Source organism: Rhinolophus sinicus, chromosome 7 (assembly GCF_057876585.1).
Source record: "Rhinolophus sinicus isolate RSI-liver-muscle chromosome 7, RSI-T2T, whole genome shotgun sequence".
Lineage (NCBI taxonomy): Eukaryota > Metazoa > Chordata > Mammalia > Chiroptera > Rhinolophidae > Rhinolophus > Rhinolophus sinicus.
This window is the reverse complement of record NC_142507.1, coordinates 526,802-546,925: the sequence shown is the minus strand read 5'-3', so window position 1 is coordinate 546,925 and position 20,124 is coordinate 526,802. Positions and strand designations below refer to the sequence as shown.

Below are 20,124 nucleotides of genomic sequence, written 5' to 3'. Positions count from 1 at the left end.
AAGGAGATACTGCTCATAGACCACTGGAGAGTAAAACGTTAGCAGCCACGTTAGCAGCCGTTACAGGAGATCAGCTTTTCTGAGTCCAGCGGGGGGGCTAAGATTGTGCTGAAGCCCCTAGAAAGAAACAGGAGGTGGGTGCCTCAGCTCAGGGAGGACTGATTCCTAAGGAAACCACCTGACAATGCTCTTCACGCTGGTAAGATGCTTCTCTAACCAAAATACTTTCCCACGGGGAAAACCATATCCCTTTCTTTTGCATTTCCTGTCCCAAACCACAAGCCCTGCTCCCTAAGTCTGTTCCTCTAAGACAGAAATGACCCCTGGCCACCCCCATGACCTGGGCAGAACCTGCGTCTTGCTCTGGTCCGGCCTGAGCAGACAACCCCACTTCAGCTACTCACATACCTCTCCTGTGCCACAGGACTAAGCTGACTCTGCTGATGACATTTTCCAACCAGAAGGGGCAGGGGCAGGCCTGGGTTTTCCCCAGGAGGAGGAAGTGTGACTCTTTTTATCAGTTACCAGTCACAGCAACATAGCTCTTTGTCTGAACAGAAGGAAAAATATCAGGGGTTATACCTTTTCTTTCTGGAATTTCTCATCATTTTTCTTAAAAACCAAGTGGCATACCTAATGCACATGCTCCGTGAAACCTTTCTTGAACTTTCAAAGACATGGTTCTTTACTGATTTATGAGGTGTTAGGACTGAGAGTGCGGCTTAATGACCAGGTGTTCTGATTGTTCAGAAAGGACACAGAGAGTGGAACATGGATTTACTTTCCCACACTTCATCAGTCAGAAATTAATCTCAGTTCTCTGGACCTTGTGCTCCTATATGAGTTATCATATGAAGACAAAACTGAGCAGCTCATATACTGGGCCCTCCTGTAACCCAGAGAGGGAACCTAGGCTTTGCATAGGCTGTCAGACCTTAATTCTTCTTTGTTTTCCAATATTTATTTTCTTTATTTATTTTTCTTGGTGTGAACATTTAAGTTCTACTCTCTTAGCAAATGTCAATCTTACAGTACAGTGTTCTCACCATGTTTTACACTGGATCCTAAGACCGTCTTCATTTTAAAGCTGAAAGTCTGTACCCTTTACCAGCCTCTCCCTATTTCTGCCACCCCTCTGCCCCTGGCAACCACCTTTCTGCTCTGACTCTATGAATTTGATCTTTCTTTTTTTTTTTTTTTTAAGATTTCACATATGAGTGCATGCAGTATTTGTCTTTCTCTGTCTGACTTATGTCACTTAGCATCATGCCCTCAAGGTCCATCCAGGTTGTCACAAGTGGTAAGATGTCCTTTCTATGGCTGAGTAATATTCCATTGTTATATACATACACTTGTTTATCTATTCATCTGTTGCTGAACATTTAGGTTGTTTCACTATCTGGGCTATTGTGAATAAAATTTTCTCTTCGTAAAAGAAAAGAACTATGCCGTTTTCTGTACTATTTCTATACTGTTCCTATACTGTTTTGAAAATCTTCTTACTGCTGTGATTTGTTTCTCATTAACAATGAGTTTTCAGTGATTTGTGTGGTATGTCTGGTCTGGGTGAAGGAATTTCAGAGCCTCATAAATACAGACTGTTTTCAGGGACTCAGAGAAAACTGTTTGAATGTTTGCTTCCAGGCAAACTCAGATTTGGCCATAATTATCCTTCACTTCGATGACAGCTATTCAAAAACATTTCCTTAAATATTTGAAATTCAGAAATAAAATATTTCGTGCATTAACAGGGAAGAAACGCAGTATTGATGAATGCATTGTGGTGAACACAGCGCGTCTTAAAGGAAAATGTCCTTTCGGTAGGCATGGCATGTCCTACCCCCTGTACCAAAAGCCAGCCTGCCTCTTGAGATTGGAGAAGTCTTTCACTGGAAAAGATAGCAGACAGCACCAATGGAGCAGCAGCAGGAGAAAGAAAAGTAGCAGCGTGGCTCACGTCCTGGGCATAGTCGGCCAAGAAAAGCCACAATGGCCTCAGAGAGCATCACCCACACTGTCAGGTTTCTGGGCTTCTTGCTGATGTGCCCTTTCCCTGACAAGGCACGGGAATGACATGTACTGTCCATTCGTTCCAGAAGTCGTGAGTGAGCACGGACCACGTGTCAGGGAGCAGAGATGCGATGGAAAGATACATTTCACTGGGATTTGTATTCTGGAGGGAGAGGAAGACAACACACAAACATAAACGTCTATTTTAAAAGCCAACCTGTGGAGTAGGTGAGGCAACAGCGACCAGACGGGACTTCCAGCCACGCTGCCGGCACTGGCACTGCTCCAGGACCCCAGCTAACTGGCCGGCCAGCACTGTGTCCACACCAGCCATGCAAGGAGCTGGCGGGGAAGCTGCTGGCAGGGTTGGGCGTGTCCACAACATGCTAACACTTGGGCTGACCACTCCTTTCCTTTACACACCTTTTATTTCCACCTTTGGAAACACTCCAGATTAGACATCCCTACATCTGATTCCACACAGCTACACTGTTACATTCTAACTTCCCGGAAATCAAGAAAAAAAAAGGAGGAAGAGAGGTATTTTGAGGCCTGACATGGCAGGAGGGTCTGACCTGATGAGCCTTCGTAAATCTGGCATTGGGTGCCAAGGGGAACCGAATCTAGAGAAAGGTTTGCAAACAGGTATGAATTCCTTTTCTTTCAGGCTTTCATTAGCTACGTTCGAGTTCACTGAGCTTCTCTACGTGAACCACAGGCTCATCATCACAGGACCAAGTTCGATGTCGTCTGTAGTTTGTCAACTTCCTAAGTGGCACCGAGTCCATTCCAAATCTCTGTCCCCTGAGATCATTGCTAAAAATAACCGGTAGCTTCCCAGGGAGTTTTCTTACCCTCCCACCACCCCCGCCACCCGGCATCCAGGGGTAAGGTTCCTGGCCCTGCTCAGGGCTAAGGCTTATCACGGAGGCCAGGTCTGGCTTGGAGAGACCGAACTCGCCCATCCCCCCTGCCCGGGGTCAGAGGGCCAAAGCGTGGCTGTGGATGTTCCTGGGGCGCAGAAAGGGGAGCCCCATCTGTGCGTACGCACCGGCCACACCTTCACGGGGCCACCCGGGCTTGTTTTCACCACGAACCCCTTTCAGGGACTTCAGACGTAAACTGGGGCTCAGTTTGGTCACACCTAAGTACAACCCACTTAAAATGGACCCCATCTTGCAGGATATGGGAAGGCACACAGCTACCGGCGAGCGGCTGCCAAGCAGAGCACCCCTGTGGAAAGGCGCCGGCAGGCCCACCCCAACACCCCCACCCCACCTGCTTCAGACCCCTCGGGATCCAGCTGCCCCACATCTGGCTGGAAGGAAGAATGGGGGCAACCAGAGCGCTGCCCAGCAAACCCATGCAGGGAGACCACGGGGTTCGGGGCCAGGGTGCTGGAAAGTCTCCCGTAAGTGTTTCTAAGTTGGGGTGCTGAAAGGTAAGGATGGGGCAGTTCCGATCATTTGAGTCTACTATTACTGAAATGGTAATCATCGTTTTGCTCATGACAAACGCTGTGAAACTGCTGCTGCTTTACTGTGAGTTCAGTAAACTCATCCAAAGGGACCTCGGGATTCAGCCCCGCTCCCGCCTCCAGCCCCTCCCCTCCTCCTCTTGCCAGCTGTGACCGAGGTCAGCTGCTGTCCAGGGAGAGACGAGGTCTGGCCCGTTTCCCCACTTTCTCCTGGAGGCCTTGATGAGTGCTTGTGTCAGACCTCAGCTGGCAGCACGTGGCCGGCCCGCCCTCCGCCCGCCCTCTCCTCACTCCCACAGGGATGACACACACGGGGTTCCCCTGCTACTGCCTTGTCCTGGTGCGCTCTCTGATTTTTCTGGGGTAATCAGAGAGAAGGACCTCAGTATGTGTCCACTGAGCTCCCTTTCCTGCCATGCACGTTTACAGTGGACACGCCAGTGCCGTGTGTGCAGAGCCTGGAGCTGATGACAGTGAAAACGCATTCTTCAGACATTGCTCAGTCTCCTTCGTGCGCGCTCAACACGGGCTCGGTCCCCACGTCCACATGGCTCCTGCTCTTCCCCACAGAAGCTGTCACTGCAGCAAGTCCTCTGTCCCACTCACTTCCACACGTCTCGCGCAGCGCTCATGTGAGGGGTCCCAGGGCCCGGGTCTCGCTGAGCCCCAAGGGAGAACAGCATCGTACAGCTACTTAATCTGCGAGGGACCCGAGGCCCCCAGCCAGACACTGACCAGACATAGGCAGGACGTGGATCTGAACCAACGCGGGGCGTCTTACGTCCTCGGCCCTCAGCCCCTTTGATGGGCAGCTGGGGAGCAAGGCTACCTCTGCTCTTCATGAGCTCCTTTCAGGGCTGCAAGAGCTCAGTCTGTGACCTGACTTGCGGGACGGGAGGGATGCCAGCCTAAGTACCGTGGTGGCCACTCTGCCTGCCCCGCCTGTGCACGGGTTACAGTAGCGCCCGTTCTGGTTACACCTGCTCTTTCTCGCTTTAGGCATCTCAGGTGGGGGAGGAAGAGGCCACAGGGATGCTGAGCTCCCCTCTGTGCCCAGAAGGCCTGCAGCTGGCTGTCTTCTACCCACGAAAGGGGACAGTGTGGACATTCATTTGGCTGAACCCCTCACTTCCCATCATGGCTGTCCATGTGTTCAAAACAAAAATAAAAGACAAAGACTTATATCTGTTGATGTACATCTCTGGCCCTTCTTGCCGGGAAGACGCGTCTCCACGCACTTGCATCTGAGCTCACACCACATCACTGGCGACTGAGCAGAACGTACACAGCCCGCTCTGAGCAAGTACTAAAGAGGTGATTGGTGTTTTTCTAATGTACAGGCCCAAGGTTTCCATCTTATCCAGCTTTTCATATATGAAGATTTGTTTCTATGAACTGTTGCAAAGATGAAAATACACTTTCCGATTGAAAAATAGCTGCTCCTGGCAAACACTGTAAACGGAGGACTGCGCTACCTTTTCTACCGATGTCGCCTGTTTTTGGAAAACACCGGCGATCTCTGCTTTAAGAATGTGCACCTCATAATTATCACCGCCTTTCAGTATTGGCTATGTCCCTTGCCTGGTGGCAGGGACCAGCAAGACTCAGGTCTGTCCTCAAAGAACCTGTGCCTCAGAACAAAAGCAGGTTTCATTTGGAGGTAGTCAGAAGACGACTGCTAGTGCAAAGGAAGAAGGGCCTGGGGTGGGGCTACCACAGCGTGAAGGGGTGCAGAGCTGGCCTGGGAAGGTCCTCCCTCTCTGCACGTGGCGTCAAAGTTGGGTAAAAGTGATGCAGCAAGTGCCCGTTGAGTGCAACAGAATGCACGCACAGCAACCAACAGAGCCCCCGGAGATTAAATGAGAAAAGGAAGGCGGCCTTGCACTGTACAGAGGGGGAGACATCAAGTAACCACAGTGACAGAGGGCACGGCCAGCACGACAGCAGTGGCACGAGGCCCAAAGGCGGCCTGCATGCAGGGGGCATGGCCTGGGCTCAGCAGGCTGGGAGGGCCGCCAGCGCAAAGGTGCTCTAGTGGGTTTTCATGAACAGGAATTTTCCGTGTGGTCAGGGAAATGGGGAAAAGGGACAGTGAGGAAGGGGAGAGGAAACAGGAGGAGATACTGTGCAAAGACAGGTAACTTGTACTGAGGTGTAGACGCCAGATGTCACCATGAGACGGGGTGGAGACTGACTTCAGACAAATAAAGCACATTTCACTCTCTTATTTAACAAACTATAATACAAATTCCTTAGTCTGCCCACAGGCCCTGACAGTTTCTACAAGCTCGTCTCCTGTCCCTCTGGTCTCCAGCTATCGGTCTGTCTGTCTTCCAGCATGGACCTCTCGCCTCCTGGACTGCTCAGTCCCCAGCTTTCGGGTCTCAGCTTCAGTGCTCAGAAGTCTTTCATTAGCACGGTGACACAGAAGCCCTCTGGCCCCAACCCACTGCCCGAGACGCCTCTGTCCCATCTCCCTGTCTGACGATATCATAGTACTGATGAAACCTAAAAGTTTGTTTGCTTTGTATGATCCTCTCCTCCAACAATACAATAGGCTCCATGGAAAAAGAGGCCCTATCTGTCTCCGAGACACTGCTCTGTCTCCAGCAGCCAGAAGACATGACAATCCTCTGTTGGAAACTGAGTGAATAATTGTCATGAGAGGACGCCGAGGAGTGTTCATGGTCAGGAGAAATGAGATGAGTTTAAAGGGTTTTGCAGAGAGAAAACTTAACAGCTGAGTTGAAGAAGCTGTAATAGTCCACGAGGAAGTGCATTACAAAAGGCCCTTAAGAAAGCACCTTAAGTAGTAAGCATGACTGTGAATATATTCACGGTGACTATATTCATTGTGAAATCCTGGAAAGGTCAGACCAATGAGCTCAAAATTCCATCTGCAAAGCACTAAGCACATGCTGTGCTCTGGGAGGGCAGGGCAGTGTCCATCGCAAGGGGAGTAACTGCCTGTATGTGGAAAAGGCAAGGACTTCCCTCTTTCACTTCCCTGCAAAGCACATGCACGCTGCATCTCTGAAAGCTTGAGCAACATGTCCGGCTCAAAATGGGCACTTAACCAGCGTCACTCTTCTTTTCCTTTGTGCAGGGGTGTGGGTTAGTCACCAAACACTGCAGGAGTGAAAGAAAAAGGGCGGGAGAGAACTGCTCAAGGGTTACTGAGCTTTGGTGTCAGGCCTGGTTTTGAACTCTGGCTGCACCATTTAGCAACTCTCTGTTCTTGGGAAAATTACTTAAACTCTGATTGACAGTTTCCTCATGTGCAAAGTAGGGGTAACACCACTTCGGTCACAGATGGTTGTTCAAAGTCCTGAGCTGTTGCATGCAAAGTACTTGACACAGTGCTAAGCACATAATACACACTCGGTCGTAAAAATAAAGCTTTTCCCATTTCTTTAAAAGGCCATATTCACTAATTATTAGAGAAATGCAAATCAAAACCACAATGAGCCACTATCAAAAAAAAGAAAATAGGAAATACTGGCAAAGATGTAGAAAAATCAAACCCGCGCACACTGCTAGTGGGATTGTAAAATGGTGCAGCCGCTACGAAAAACACTATGGAGGCCTCAAAAGACTAAAACGAGAGCTGCCACATGATCCAGAGATCCCACTTCTGGGTGTTTATCCAAAAGAATTTAAAGCAGGATCTCAAAAAGGTATTTCCACATCCTTGGTCATCAGCTTTATTCCCAGTAGCCAAGAGGTGGAAACAGCCGAACATCCACTGATCCATGAATATATAAAGAAAATGTGGTACATAAAATACATACAACAGAATATTCAGCTTTAGAAAAGGAAATTCTATCACACGCTACAACATGTGGACACTGTGCTGAGTTAAAAAGCCAGTCACAAAAGGAACAAATAGCGTATGTTTCCCCTTACATGAGATAACAAGAGTAGTCAAAGTCATGGAAACAGAAAGTAGAAGGTAGTTGCCAGGGACCGGGGGGCGGGTGAAATGGGGAGCTGTTTGACATGTACAGGGTTTCGGGTTTGCAAGAAGGAAAGGTTCTAAAGACCCATTCCACAGCAGCGTGAATACAGTTAACATTACTGTACACTTCCAACAGTTAAGAGGGCACTTTTATGTGTTTGGAAATTAAGAAAACAAAACTGTAACTGGGCACACTAAAAACAGTGTGCCCGCAAGGGTGTCTGCAGATACATCCAATGCCAGCACAGAGAAAGGGAGGAGAAAGGCGAAGAAAGGAGAGAGCGCTGGCAGCTCCTCAAGTCTGTCTGGGAGTTCCTCAGGTCCGGGGGAGAGGAAAGGCTGTGTAACAGGAAAGGCTGGTCAGAGCACCCCTCCTCCTCAGTTTTGGGGCTACTCAAAAGAGGGAACAGGGAACCACCCATCGCTGATCAGCAAGTGGCTGTGAACCTATCTGTACCGATGCTTTGCCTCAGAACTGGAAATGACGTGTCGAGTAAGAAGGAAACAAAACTGAAAAGGAGGGAAGGAAGAAGGCCCGGGAGAAAAAGCCTATACAGTCTAGAGGCAAGATGATGAGTCGAAATCCTCTTTCCACTACTTGATTATGCTCCCCGGGAATGACTTCATTCTTCAGTAAAAATGGGGGTGGTCATGCTTTTCTACCAGGGGTGTTGTGAGAGTTGACCCCCCAACATACTGTGTTTGGAACCTTCTTTTACCCCATCCCATGAAACACAATGCACATTGTGATTTTTACAGGTAAGCAAGCTCTAGCTCATAACCGCAACAGGGAAAAACAATACATAATTTCAACATGCTTATTCACAGGGCTAATCATTTATTATTCTGATGTCTCGTTAGTCTTGTCCACAGATGTCAATATGAATTCAGTCCATCCCAGTGTGCAGTAATTCTTATATTTGAAGTGAAAATGTGACAACTTACTCCTGTGCCTTGTAAGTAATAAATCAGAGGTTCTTACTTCAAACAAGGAAATAGTTTTACGGGCAAATGATTGTATTGAACTGTGGCTCAAGAATGTGATTCTATTCACTATTCTCCCTTTCTCTGAAGATAATCTTAAATACTTACAGAAGTTAATAACCAGATTCTTTCTACTTCCAAAGAGAAAGGAGGAAATTCCACCATGTAAGACGGGGGATGGAAGAACTTTTACACAATTAAGTTAATACCCTGGATTTTTTTTTCCCCAAAGGGGAATAATGGAATCTTTTCTTTGGGATTTTTAATAAAAGGCCTTCCATATCCTAAATATGATGGTAAGAAGGTCCATCGGAATGTCTCTGGAGACATAGTTCACAATATTATATTTAGAGTAAACATTTCCCCAAATTTTGTTTCATTCATGATCTGCCATGTTTTGATTTTCTGTGTATGTTGCAGCTTCAACAACAAAATACATTCAGTTGCTATGCTGCTATTGTCTAAGGGATTAGGATAAACAAGAAAAAACAGAAGAAAAATCTAAATAGAACTTAATGAACATTGACGAGGTACGATCAAAAAATACACTGAATGTTTACATAAAAATTTATTACAGTAAGACACATTGACATTAATCCCCCTCAAAGTACTCCCCCTCGCTTTGAACACTCTTGCCCAATCATTCTTGCCCCTTTCTGAAGCAGCTCTGGAAGTCCTCTTTCGTGAGTGTCTTTAATTGTGCTGTCGTGGCTGCCTCGATGTCCTGAATCATTTTGACTTTGGGGAAGAGCCAGACGTCACACAGTACCAGACCCAGTGAATAAGATGGATGAGGACACACCGTAATGTTTTTATTTTACAGAAACTGCCTTATACTAGAAGCGATGTGTGACATGGAGCATTGTCATGATGGAGGAAGAAGTAAAGACACTCACAAAAGAGGACTTCCAGAACTGCTTCAGAGAGCAGCTAGAACGATGGGATAAGTGTGTTCGAAGCAAGGGGGATTAATGGCAATGTGTGTTTTACCGTAATAAATTTTTAAAAATTTAAACGTTCACCTTAATTTTTTATCACTCCTCATATAATCATGGACTTGTCTATAGACAACCTTCCTTATGGTTTCTTCTTTTATATTGATAATCCTTTTTTTACTTTACTGCTGGAATTGTAAAAAAAAAAAAATGTGATTAAATATTTTGGGTCTATATGTGCTTTTATTTTTATATGAAAGTTCACTCAATACCTACAATGTGGCAGGAGGAAGCACACCTCCTCTCAAGGGCATGCACTTAATCTTAAGGAGCTCGTTACAGAAAGCTAGACATACTCGTGTTACAATCGTGACAGTAAACACGGGCAGGAAAGTACAGCTCTACCCCAGCACTTACCGTGTTTCCCTGAAAATAAGACCAGATCTTACAATAATTTTTGCTCCATTAGGGCTTTTTTTCAGGGGATGTCTTATTTTTTCGTGTATAACAATCTACATTTATTCAATTACAGTCATGTCGTCTTCTTATAGAACATCGTCATAACATACTAAATGCGTCCATCTGGCTGAGATCTTAACTGGGGCTTATTTTCGGGGTAGGTCATATTTTCAGGGAAACACGGCACTACTGTCAGGAGCTCCTGGTGAACCAACACCAGCTCCTTTTGCAGTGTTTCCTTAATTCTAACAGTGATGACATTGTTCCACTGGCGTCCACTTCGCTCATCTACTCTTGAGTCCTATCAGTGTGACCTTTTCCACTTAGAGATCTCTTTGAACTTGCTCTAAAACATACCCTTCTTCTGTACAGACAGTAAGGAGACAGGAGTTTGCATGTATATAGGGGCAAAAGGTTAAGATAAGGAAATAAAAGGCTTTCAGGAAAGTAGAAATTGCTAGGAAAATCCCCAGAGCGTTTTTAGGACAACGGTAAACAATCTTTGTGCATCATGCAAGCTGACTGTTAGCTGTCACAGAACAAATCCTTGAAGACAAGGAACTTGCACCTATATGGAACTAAACAACACACATTTTGTCATGCTTCCTCGTTTCTCTATATAAATGTAGAGTGAGTCATGGCGACGGTTCTTCAGTTTGGTGGACAGAAGAAAGAAGCCGCTGCAGCAGAGGCTGAGGTCAGAAAGGAGGCGAGGCATTAGGAGCATAGTCTTAAGGAAGCCAAGGAAAGGGGGCTTGCTGGTGATGCGCAAGAGCCCGGAAGAGTTACTAGAGCAGGGCCTCAGGTGACGGACGAGTGCCCTGAGCAGGGGACCCTGTGTGAGAGGCTCAGCTGCACATTCTCCAGGAAAGGGGGGGGGCACTGCATCACCAGTGACTCACTCCTCCTCTGAGCCAATGCCCCTGAGCCATGGCCACTGCACAGGGAGCTGTTGCCAACACTCAGGCTTTAAAGGGCCAGGCACAGAGAACAGGAGCAGAGGGAAACAACACGAGCAAACTTGGGGTGTGGCCAGACCTCCAAGAGTAATGCCGGAAAGGAAGGCCAAAGACTTCAATGAGTTTAGCCTTGGGGGGGGACAATGCAGGTCAGAGATAATTAAGACAAAGGGGCCCCTTATCCTCAGGGGCCGGCTAATGTCTAGCAGGTGACACCTGCACAACTTCCTCTGACTTCTTTCCCATCAAGAAGACCTTGGATGTGACGATAGCACAAGCACATGTGAGAAAGAGACAGAGCCCACCTGATCCCTGCGTCCAGCTACTGCCTGTGTCCCAGTGAACGGCTTCCCACAGCACCGATGCCTGAGGCGGGGCTGTCCTGACGTAACTTTGGAAAAGCTGCAGGGGACGACGGGAGAACAGACCAAGTGGAGTCAAGAACAAACAAGAGACCCACCCCTTCCTGGAGACCACATTCCAGCGCCGTGGCTGTGACCCCCAGGGGTCCTCTCGTCACTGGTGACCCTGGAACGGTGGATGGCTTCCCGCCAAAGCTGGCGACTGAACACGTGCATTTTCCTGTCTTCCCAAATCCCCTGAAATGTCAATACATCCACACAGGGTGTAGCCCATTCAGAAGGGGGCTGCTAAGCTTCCAGGGGAGCCGTGGGGAGTTTCTGGGTACGCTGGTGCTGAAATGGAACACAAGCCCAGGGCCACAAGGGAGGGCATGGAAAACAGTTTTCCCAGCAGAATTCAGCAAAACAAGCAGAGGAGGCTAGAAGGACCGTGCCTGGGCCAGGTCACTCATAAGGGCAGAGCCGGCCTGTGCCACCTGCGATGGCACCGATGTGGCCACGCTGCGTACAGGAGGCTTTTCAGAGGAGACTCCACCGTGGGCGTCAGGTACAGAGAAGCAGGGCCTTGTCACAGCAGAGGTCAGCTGCCTCCATCTGCCACACAGCTCCTGGAGTCACAGCTGGCTGGACCCAAACGTGTTTCAACCTGGCAAACAAGAATTCGGACTCTCCCAGCTGCCAGCACTGTCCAAGTTGGGGTCTTGCCTACAAATGTGACCAAACCACCAGAGGGTGGAAAGAAAACCACCGAACTCAATAAGCAGAACTGATTCCTGAGCAAACACAATATATGACACAAAACAAACCACTAAAATACATGTATTGGTATCTTCAGGGAGATTCTAGGGGGTTCTGGGACTATTTAAAATGAAATGCAGATGCTACTGAACATTTCGGAAGGTGTCCCAGGCCCATCAGATCTTGACGGTAGGAGGAAGGAAAGAGGAAGCAGAAATCAGTCCATGCCAGTGTGAACTTGTGAAGCACAAGTCATGAGTCAGCCACATCCCTTTCTGTCTCAAGGCCACCAGACCAGTACTCGGGGAACGCCAGTGACATGGTGTGTCTGTCTGGAGTCTAGCAAGCCATCAAATAAATGGTTTCCTGATACGATACCCTGAAAACAGCAACTGACAGAAGTTTGTATCACCTATCATCTCTACTGTAATTATTTTTTCCTCTAGACTGCGAGCTTGATGGCAGGAATCATTTTCTGTATTGCACGCAGTCTATCCCCATTGTCTAGGAGACATTTAGCAAATGGTAGATTCTCAATAAATATCTATTGGGTGATAATTGAATTTCATAGTCATTAACACAAAGCCTTGTTCACATGTATGTGGTATAAGGGTAGCAGCTAGCTCCCCAGTTCTTTGGGGGTGATGGGGATGTTAGCTGCTTTGTGCGGTCGGCATTGTGACACGGCTGACAAGAGAGCTAGATGGAAGGCTATGGGGGGGGGGCAAACAGTGAGGGACACAGAAGGGCCGTGGCAGGTCCCACGTGCTCTTTTTACAGGTGACTTTTAACTCTAACCCTGTTTCCTTGCCCAAATCTGCGTGTGTTTCAGTGGCAGAAATAGGCCAGGCCATAAAGGTAATGCTGCTTCTGCCTGGTCCTAGGGACGGGATACCTATGTGTACAGCTCCCACTAGGGTCTGGTAACATCCAGCGTGAGCTCCAGACAAGAAGGAACAAGCCTTCAGATAGTTCTGGCCTCAGCCTCCAAATCTCCCCCACTTTGTGGGGAACAGACGAGCCAGCCTGGTGTGTGGCCTTTTCAAGTCCCTGCCCCACAGACCCAGTGGGCATAACCACACCATTGTCACGCAGCCATCAGTTACTGGAAAAACAAGGAAATGCACGTGCAGTTGTGACATATGTACTCAATGGGACATCATACTGCCACAAGCAGCAGCTGTCCTCCTGAAATAGAAATAAATGTTTGTTATTCATCTACTCGTTCAAGAACCATTTTTGAGTCCGCAGCGTGCTGGGGGCTGTTCTCAGGACACAAAACTGAGCAAAACGATCCCTACCCGAAGTCACCTGCCTGGCGTGCGTATCGTGGTGTCACCCACTGTTGAGCCCTCAGTCGTCTTGGTCTGCACCACTGATGCCCAGAATTCTGCCTTCAGCTCTGATGTCTGCCTTGAGCTGCAGACCTGTACACATAAGTGCCTCCCTGCTCTGGGGACCGCAGAACCCGCGGCACCCACGACGGCCAGTTACGGCGCTACTTCCTGCACGCTGTCCTGGGCCGGCATCCTGGGGCTCACTGAGATCCCTCTTTCCGTGCCTGTCACACAGGGACTCAGCTTCCGCTCCCAGCACAAGAACGCAGGATATGGTGAGGCCGAAAAGCAACACCAACGGCATCATGGATAGGGGGTCCATACCATTATATTCTCGCTGGCGGCTGGGTTGGAGACACAGGAAGCAGGAGCCACACGATCCACAATCCGCCACCAGCTTCTCCGACAACCAACCAACCAACCAACCAACCCTGCTAGCTGCAATCCACGCTTCTCTGCCAATCAACAACCAACCCCCTAGCGTAGCCACGGCAGTTATATCAATGGCCAATGGCTAACCGGTAACAGCTGATGGCCACCCAGCCACAGCGGATGGCCATCTGATTACAGCTGGTGGCCATCTAATAACCGAGTCAGCACCTTTCCATGTGAGGCCGAGAGCCTGGAAACTGCTCTTTGGGACTCTGTCCCCACAGTGCCTCCCACCACTGAACAGCTCGACCTCCAGCCACAGAGACCACTCAGCTACATCTGTGTCACCTGAACCCACCCCTTTTCACACCCCACGGCCACTGCCTGGTTTTTATCATCATCACTGCTGCCCTGGGATCCTTGGTCTTCTGGCCACTACAATGCCTCAAATTCACACTACACAGTGTAGTTAGTTTTTCATAACATGCAACCATGACGGCTACCTTCTTATAGAAAACCTTCACTCACACTCCCCAAAGGCCAAATTCGCATCAGTGGCATGTAAATGGAGGGAGTTACAGAACACAAACCCACCTATGAAAGTTTACATACACGTATCCATGTGTTTATGTACAGACGGAAAGATGCCGGCTGTTCCACAACGTGGCAACAGTTGTAATCTCAGAATGAGGAGCGGTCAGTGATTTTTCACTTTCTTCCTTGTAACTTTGTGTATTATTATAATACATACAATGTTGGGGTCCTTTTCAAAACATGAACATGTACTTTTACAGAAACAATAAAACACGAAACAGGTTAATTCAGAGGGTGTTCCTTATCCGCCTTGGTCTCCTGGAGCTTGCCCTGGCGCCTGCCTCACCTCGCGCCTTCTCCCAGCACCAGCACACCCAGTGTCCTCTGCCCGGAAGACACCTGTCAGGGTTCAGGTCAGGCAGGACCACGCTCCAGGCACCACGACCAGCCACGCTGCACGGCCTCTCAGCCTCGGCCTCGTCCTTGCTGGCAAGCCTGCACCCCATAAGCCAGCATCCCTCCGTGAGCACAGGAGGGCAAGAGCCGGGGGACTTCTGCTGTGCCCTCAGCGGCAAGTCACTAAGTGTGTCCTGCCTAAGACGCTCAGCACTTGTGCAGCACCGCACTTTTCAGTTATTTGGTGAGGGTCACAGTCTACTTTGTAGTCTGTAACATATTTCCTGAGCTAAATGTCTGCCAGGGCAGTGGTGTTCGAGCTAGTCAGTAAGGATAGTGATGAGAAGAGCTGCAGTGCTTGCCAGCCTGGGAGGGAGAGAGGGAGGGGAGAGAGAGAGAAGACATAAGGTTGTGTCTGAGGACAGGGAATAAACCAGTTTGGCAACAGTAAAGAACTTACATTCAAAATATCAGGGTGTCAAGTTTATAAAAGGGGGTCTCAGAAGGACTGTGGACAGATTTCAGCCATATGCAAAAGAATGCAGACTCCACTGAGCCAGCAGGATGAGGGAGGAAAACACACTTGGCTTTGGTCATTAAAGAGTCCCAACCTCATTCTTCAAACAGAAAATTCAATTTGGTGATGAGAGACGGGAAATAAGCAGCTGGGAACGGCCTCTGCTATCTCCATGAGGCTACGAGTACGCGTCTATCATACTGTTTGGCTTTGCTCTGTCAGGGTCTGGTTCCGTCCGATAAAAGAGGTACTGTTATGATTTCTCTTCACTCTGCAGATGAACCCAACCAACGTGCCAGGGTCACCCACAGGCAAGGGTGGACGCCAGGACTGGAGCTCGGAATGGCATCTCTGCGCTGCGCCCAACAGCTGCAGGCAGGGCAGCGCCAGGTCAGCCTGGGGTTTGTGACACGTAGGTCTGGAGCTAGGCTCGGGGAGGGACTGGACAGACGGCAAGCGTCCAGGATCTTTCTGCACCAGGATATACTGTGCTTTGCAATTTTCTTATGTTTCATTATCAGTATGAAATGTGAGAGGAGTCGCTAAACAAAATGAGTTGTTTTGGTCTAGAAAAGCGAAACTTACAACCAGGACCAGGCTGCTGTCTTGGAATTTTAAAAACACATCAAGGAGGCATGAACCAGCCTCACTGGTTCATCAGCACGACGTGCTCACGTCTGTCTCACTTTCCCAGGGCTGGGCACACGCTGCTTCCTCCACTGCCATCCTCCCTCAGGGAGCTCACGGAGCGCCCCACCCAGCAACCCGAAAGGTGCTGTGTCAAGGTCAGCACACGGAACAGAGCTGGTGCGTGTATGTGTGTGTGTGGTGGGGACGGCGTGTCCTGTACAGACACATTGAGCTGAAACACTGTCTTTTTCACACTTTGTAATCACAGGAAACATTTTCAGTTATTATAATTTCTCTTTTTAATATATATATTTTATATATAATCTCTTCCAATTATAGTGTTACTACATGTTTCCTTAACAGAATTTCTGACTCAAGAAATACCTGTAGTTGTATAAAATTAGATGGCATGGAAAGTCATTCAATTTAGGAACTGAAAAGCGACGGACCTGAGTTGGAAGTATCGCTGTCCTGAAACACAGCTACGTGACTGTCACTAGAGGGCGCTGAGCACACAATCTGTTTTCTGACGAGTGCAGCTCACTGGCTCACCACATGCCAAGGGTCGGCTGCAGCCCACTGCGCTCCCTGGGCTTCCAAACAAACCAGCACCATTACTTTTCCTAGAAAATGAAAGTGACTGAAAGCATTAGCTCTCATGCTTTTCACAGCATTTGGGGCAAAGAGACGCCTTTGTCTCCGTGGCGCCACTGTCAGAATGACACATGCACTTGTCTGAATGGCTCCGACACAGCTCACACTCCCTGCAAAGGCCCAGGGTGGACGGACGGATGGAAGAGGACAGCCAGGGACACGGTGCAGGGAGGTGTCAGCAGTGTCTCAGGAAGGGTAAGGGCTGGCAGCACTGTAACCTCGGCAACAGGGTCTGCTCCACCTTGAAATCTGTGTTGTTCCTATGCCTGAACTGCTCATAAGCACCCCTCTTGGGGTGGATACATTCTTTGAAAACAAGGGAAGTCTGTCTTGCGACGCCGCCATTTACAAGCCACTGGACTTGGACTGAAGCTGTTTTAGAAAAGATGAGCGTTAGAAGACAGTAAGTATTCACCAGGTCTTGCAGCTGAGGAATTCTGAACAAACATAAAAGACAATTCTAGGCCTCCAAAAAGTAACTGCATTGAATGAACCTTGTAAATAAGAGTGGAAAACATATTAACATCACACGTATTTTTTCACAATTCGGATTCCTAGGGAAGTCATAAAACATAATAAAAATAAGCGACCCAGGCATTCCTTTCTACTTCCCAGGCAGGAGCCAGTGAACACAAGCCCCATGTCCCTTGGGTCCCGGCCTGGAGAGCGCAGAAGTTGGCACTCACAGGGAGGGCTTGCCAGACTCCTGCCTGACCCCTGTGGCACTCAGGCTGGAGGACACCCCCCGCGGGTGAGCAGCCTCAGCTCGGGGAAGCTCTGGAAGACACCTACTGTGTTTCCCCGAAAATAAGACCTAGCCAGACCATCAACTCTAATGCGTCTTTTGGGGGAAAAATTAATACAAGACCCAGTCTTATATTAAAATAAGGTTGGGTCTTATATTAATTTTTGCTGCAAAAGATGCATTAGAGCTGATGGTCCAGCTAGGTCTTATTTTCGGGGAAACACGGTAGCATGTTCTAATTTGAAACTGGGAACCTCCTCAAGCTAGGAATTTGCACATATATCACTGCGATCCCTTTGGAAGTTTAACTATCTCATGGAACCCCTGTGACTTTGAGGGCACTGAGGCACAGTTTGGGAAATGTGATGGCCCAGAAAATCAGCTATGGAAGTGAACCATCAGAAAGCTGAGTCAAGTGCAACTCTTCCATTTTCTCATATGTGCTCAGTTCGGGGTGGGGCTCTGCATGGGGAGGGGCTGCTCTGGAGGGAGACCTAAGAGGAAGTAGGAGGCAAGAGCCAAGACCACAGTGCAGGGGACCTGCCCCTCCCACCATCGGCCCTGCCCCTCCCAGAACAGTCTGTCATTCACAGGGCTATTTTCACAATACAGTTAGTTGCCTCCCACCAAGAAAAACATACTTTTCATTCACATAATCCTTCCCTATAAGAAACAACCTGATGTAGAAAGAGAGCTAGACTTATAGGTAACTAGACTGGGCCCGTCTCTACCACACACCAAGTAACCTGGGGCAGGTAACTGTTTCCAGGCTTTAGTTCTGAAGATGATCCCTAATAATAACAGCATAAAACATTTGAACAAAACAAAGTTCATCCAACTCAAAGTACGTAAGAATCACCTGAAGGCCATGATGAAAACGTGTGTCCCGCTCCACTCCCCGACATTCTAACACAGCAGGTCTGGGGTGGGTCACGAACCCGCCCCTTTAGCAAGCTCCCTCCCACCCCCACCTCTGGGTGACACACTGCAGGTGGATCACCAGTTGGGAAACACTAGTAAAAGACGTATTTAAAATGCTTGCAGACATGGAATTTCAGCCCCTCAAAGGTGGGCAGGCCTGGCATTGTCGCCATGGCACAGATGAAGACACAGACAACGGACAGCAGAGGCAGTGCCCGGGCTCCACATAGACGCCTGTAAGGGTGAGAGACTGCATTTATCTTAAAATGCACAGAAATACGTTCATGTCCACCCACTAAACTGTACATTCCTTGAGGAAGGCAAGTCTTACTGGTTTTCATATCTCTGGGCCTTAACAAAGCATAAATGTTTAACAAAAAGACCAATTTTTGAATATTTTGAATATATGGAAATATCTCATATTACAAACAAAGCACTTTGAAACAGCTGTAGTTTTTCTCAGTCAACAAAAGTCCTGCCAAAAACCCTTCAGCTACAGTTTTCACAAAGCAGAAACCTTCCTTTGTTTCCTAATAGCTGTGCTAAAAGTAACTTTCTCACGGTGGAGGAAGGGTCATGAGGCCCGGTCCACCCTGGAATGGAATGCCACTCCCTGCTTCGTCTTTGGGAGAATCAGACCCTGGCCAGGCCTGGCAGCGTCACTTCCAGATAACTGACCTTAGTTCTGACTCAGAAAGTTGACTCCTAGAGGTCAGACAGGGCCCTTATTCACATGGGACCAGTTTCTTAACTTGTTTTTTGCACAGGGGAGAGGCAGTCGTGAAAACCTTGAAATAAAAGGCGATTCATGTGAACTCAGAAGGCAATGTTAATGGACATGTGTGAGTAAAAGAAGATTTTAAAACTATTTTGCAAAACCAAGTATTTTATTTTCCCCTTATAAAATATCTTCTGCTGGGAATGGTTTGACTCAGGTACGGCCTGGCTTCAAGGGGCTTACCTAATAAACCAAGAGATGACAGAGATTTTTGACGCTCACCAAGACCCAAATACACAGTTTATGCAGCAGCAGCTTGTCCAAGGCCGTTCTTTTCATTCTGCATCAGCAGGGGGACATTTGGGAAAAGCCTGTATTCCCGTCAAAGGTAAACACAAGTTAAAATGAAAAGAAATTCAGTCCGGAAATGTGGATAACGACAGCACTTGTTACAGAGAAAACTGCGCAAGTTAATGTTATCCGCTGACACAAGTTGTCACATTTCATCCCTGAGCCTCAGTGCCCACATTGCTAACTGTCAGGGTTGTGGTCTCTTCTCACAGACCTGATGGCAGCAGGCGTGTTGAAGCGTAGACACAGAGCCCCTCCCCACCTGCTTCCAGGGTGGAGACAATGCCTGGCCACCATGTTCACAGGGGTTTCTGACGGTACAATGTCTGCAGCCACAACAGCACACACCGAGTCCCCAAGCACTTTCCTGGCCAAACCAGTTTAGAAACTTTTGTGGCACTTGCTCGTAGGACAGGTGCCTCTTTTGCAATACGCACTGAGGAAGGATTGTACCCTGCGTGGCATTTCTATGCCACAGGCGGAGAACAAAGGAACATCAGCTGGTAAGATGTTTTATCAGGCTCTTGTCAAGGCAAATTACAGTGTTCCCCCAAAGGCCTGCTCTTCTCTCAGGTAAACAAAAGCACTGCACACACTTCACAACCGGGCGAACCAAGCGCTGGAGAATTTAAATCACCTCCTGGACGTCACCTCACCAGGAGTAAGAAAACAAACTGCCATGGGGCCCGCACACCAAAACCAGCTGCAGTCAGCATGCTTCCTGAACCGAGGGTCTGTGGCAGACACCATGGGAAGTGACATCAGTGTCAATCAAAGAAAACTTTCCTCAAACTCTGGAATGCATCTATGTGCCTGTATTTGGATATGGATGCTGCAAACATTTTGATAATGCATAGAACTGTCCTGTTCCCCAAGCCCAGGACAGGTAATTAGCAATCTCGATTCTGCAGCAAACTTCATGCCCCTTTCCCTTCCATGACTTTTGGATTTGGAATTTCCAGAAAACAAAATGAGATGAATGTCGTACAAGGATAAAAGATTTGAAATCAGGACTGTCTGAAATACCTGGTTGCTGTTTTTGTCAATATAACATCGGGGCTGGACAG

The 20,124-nt window shown here is 48.2% G+C and overlaps 1 protein-coding gene across 3 annotated transcripts in view; it reads right to left on the bottom strand.

The window, feature by feature from the left end:
- LOC148757619 (uncharacterized) overlaps positions 1-20,124 on the bottom strand; it is a 99,787-nt gene that overhangs the window by 64,378 nt on the left and 15,285 nt on the right. Inside the window, exon 4 of one of the 3 annotated variants that reach the window (XR_016021659.1) lies at positions 2,185-11,184. The exons of the other annotated variants lie outside the window; for them this stretch is intronic. The gene's annotated coding sequence lies outside the window, so the exon portion shown is untranslated. Of the gene's footprint in view, positions 1-2,184; positions 11,185-20,124 lie in introns of those variants that run through there. 3 annotated transcript variants of the gene reach the window in all.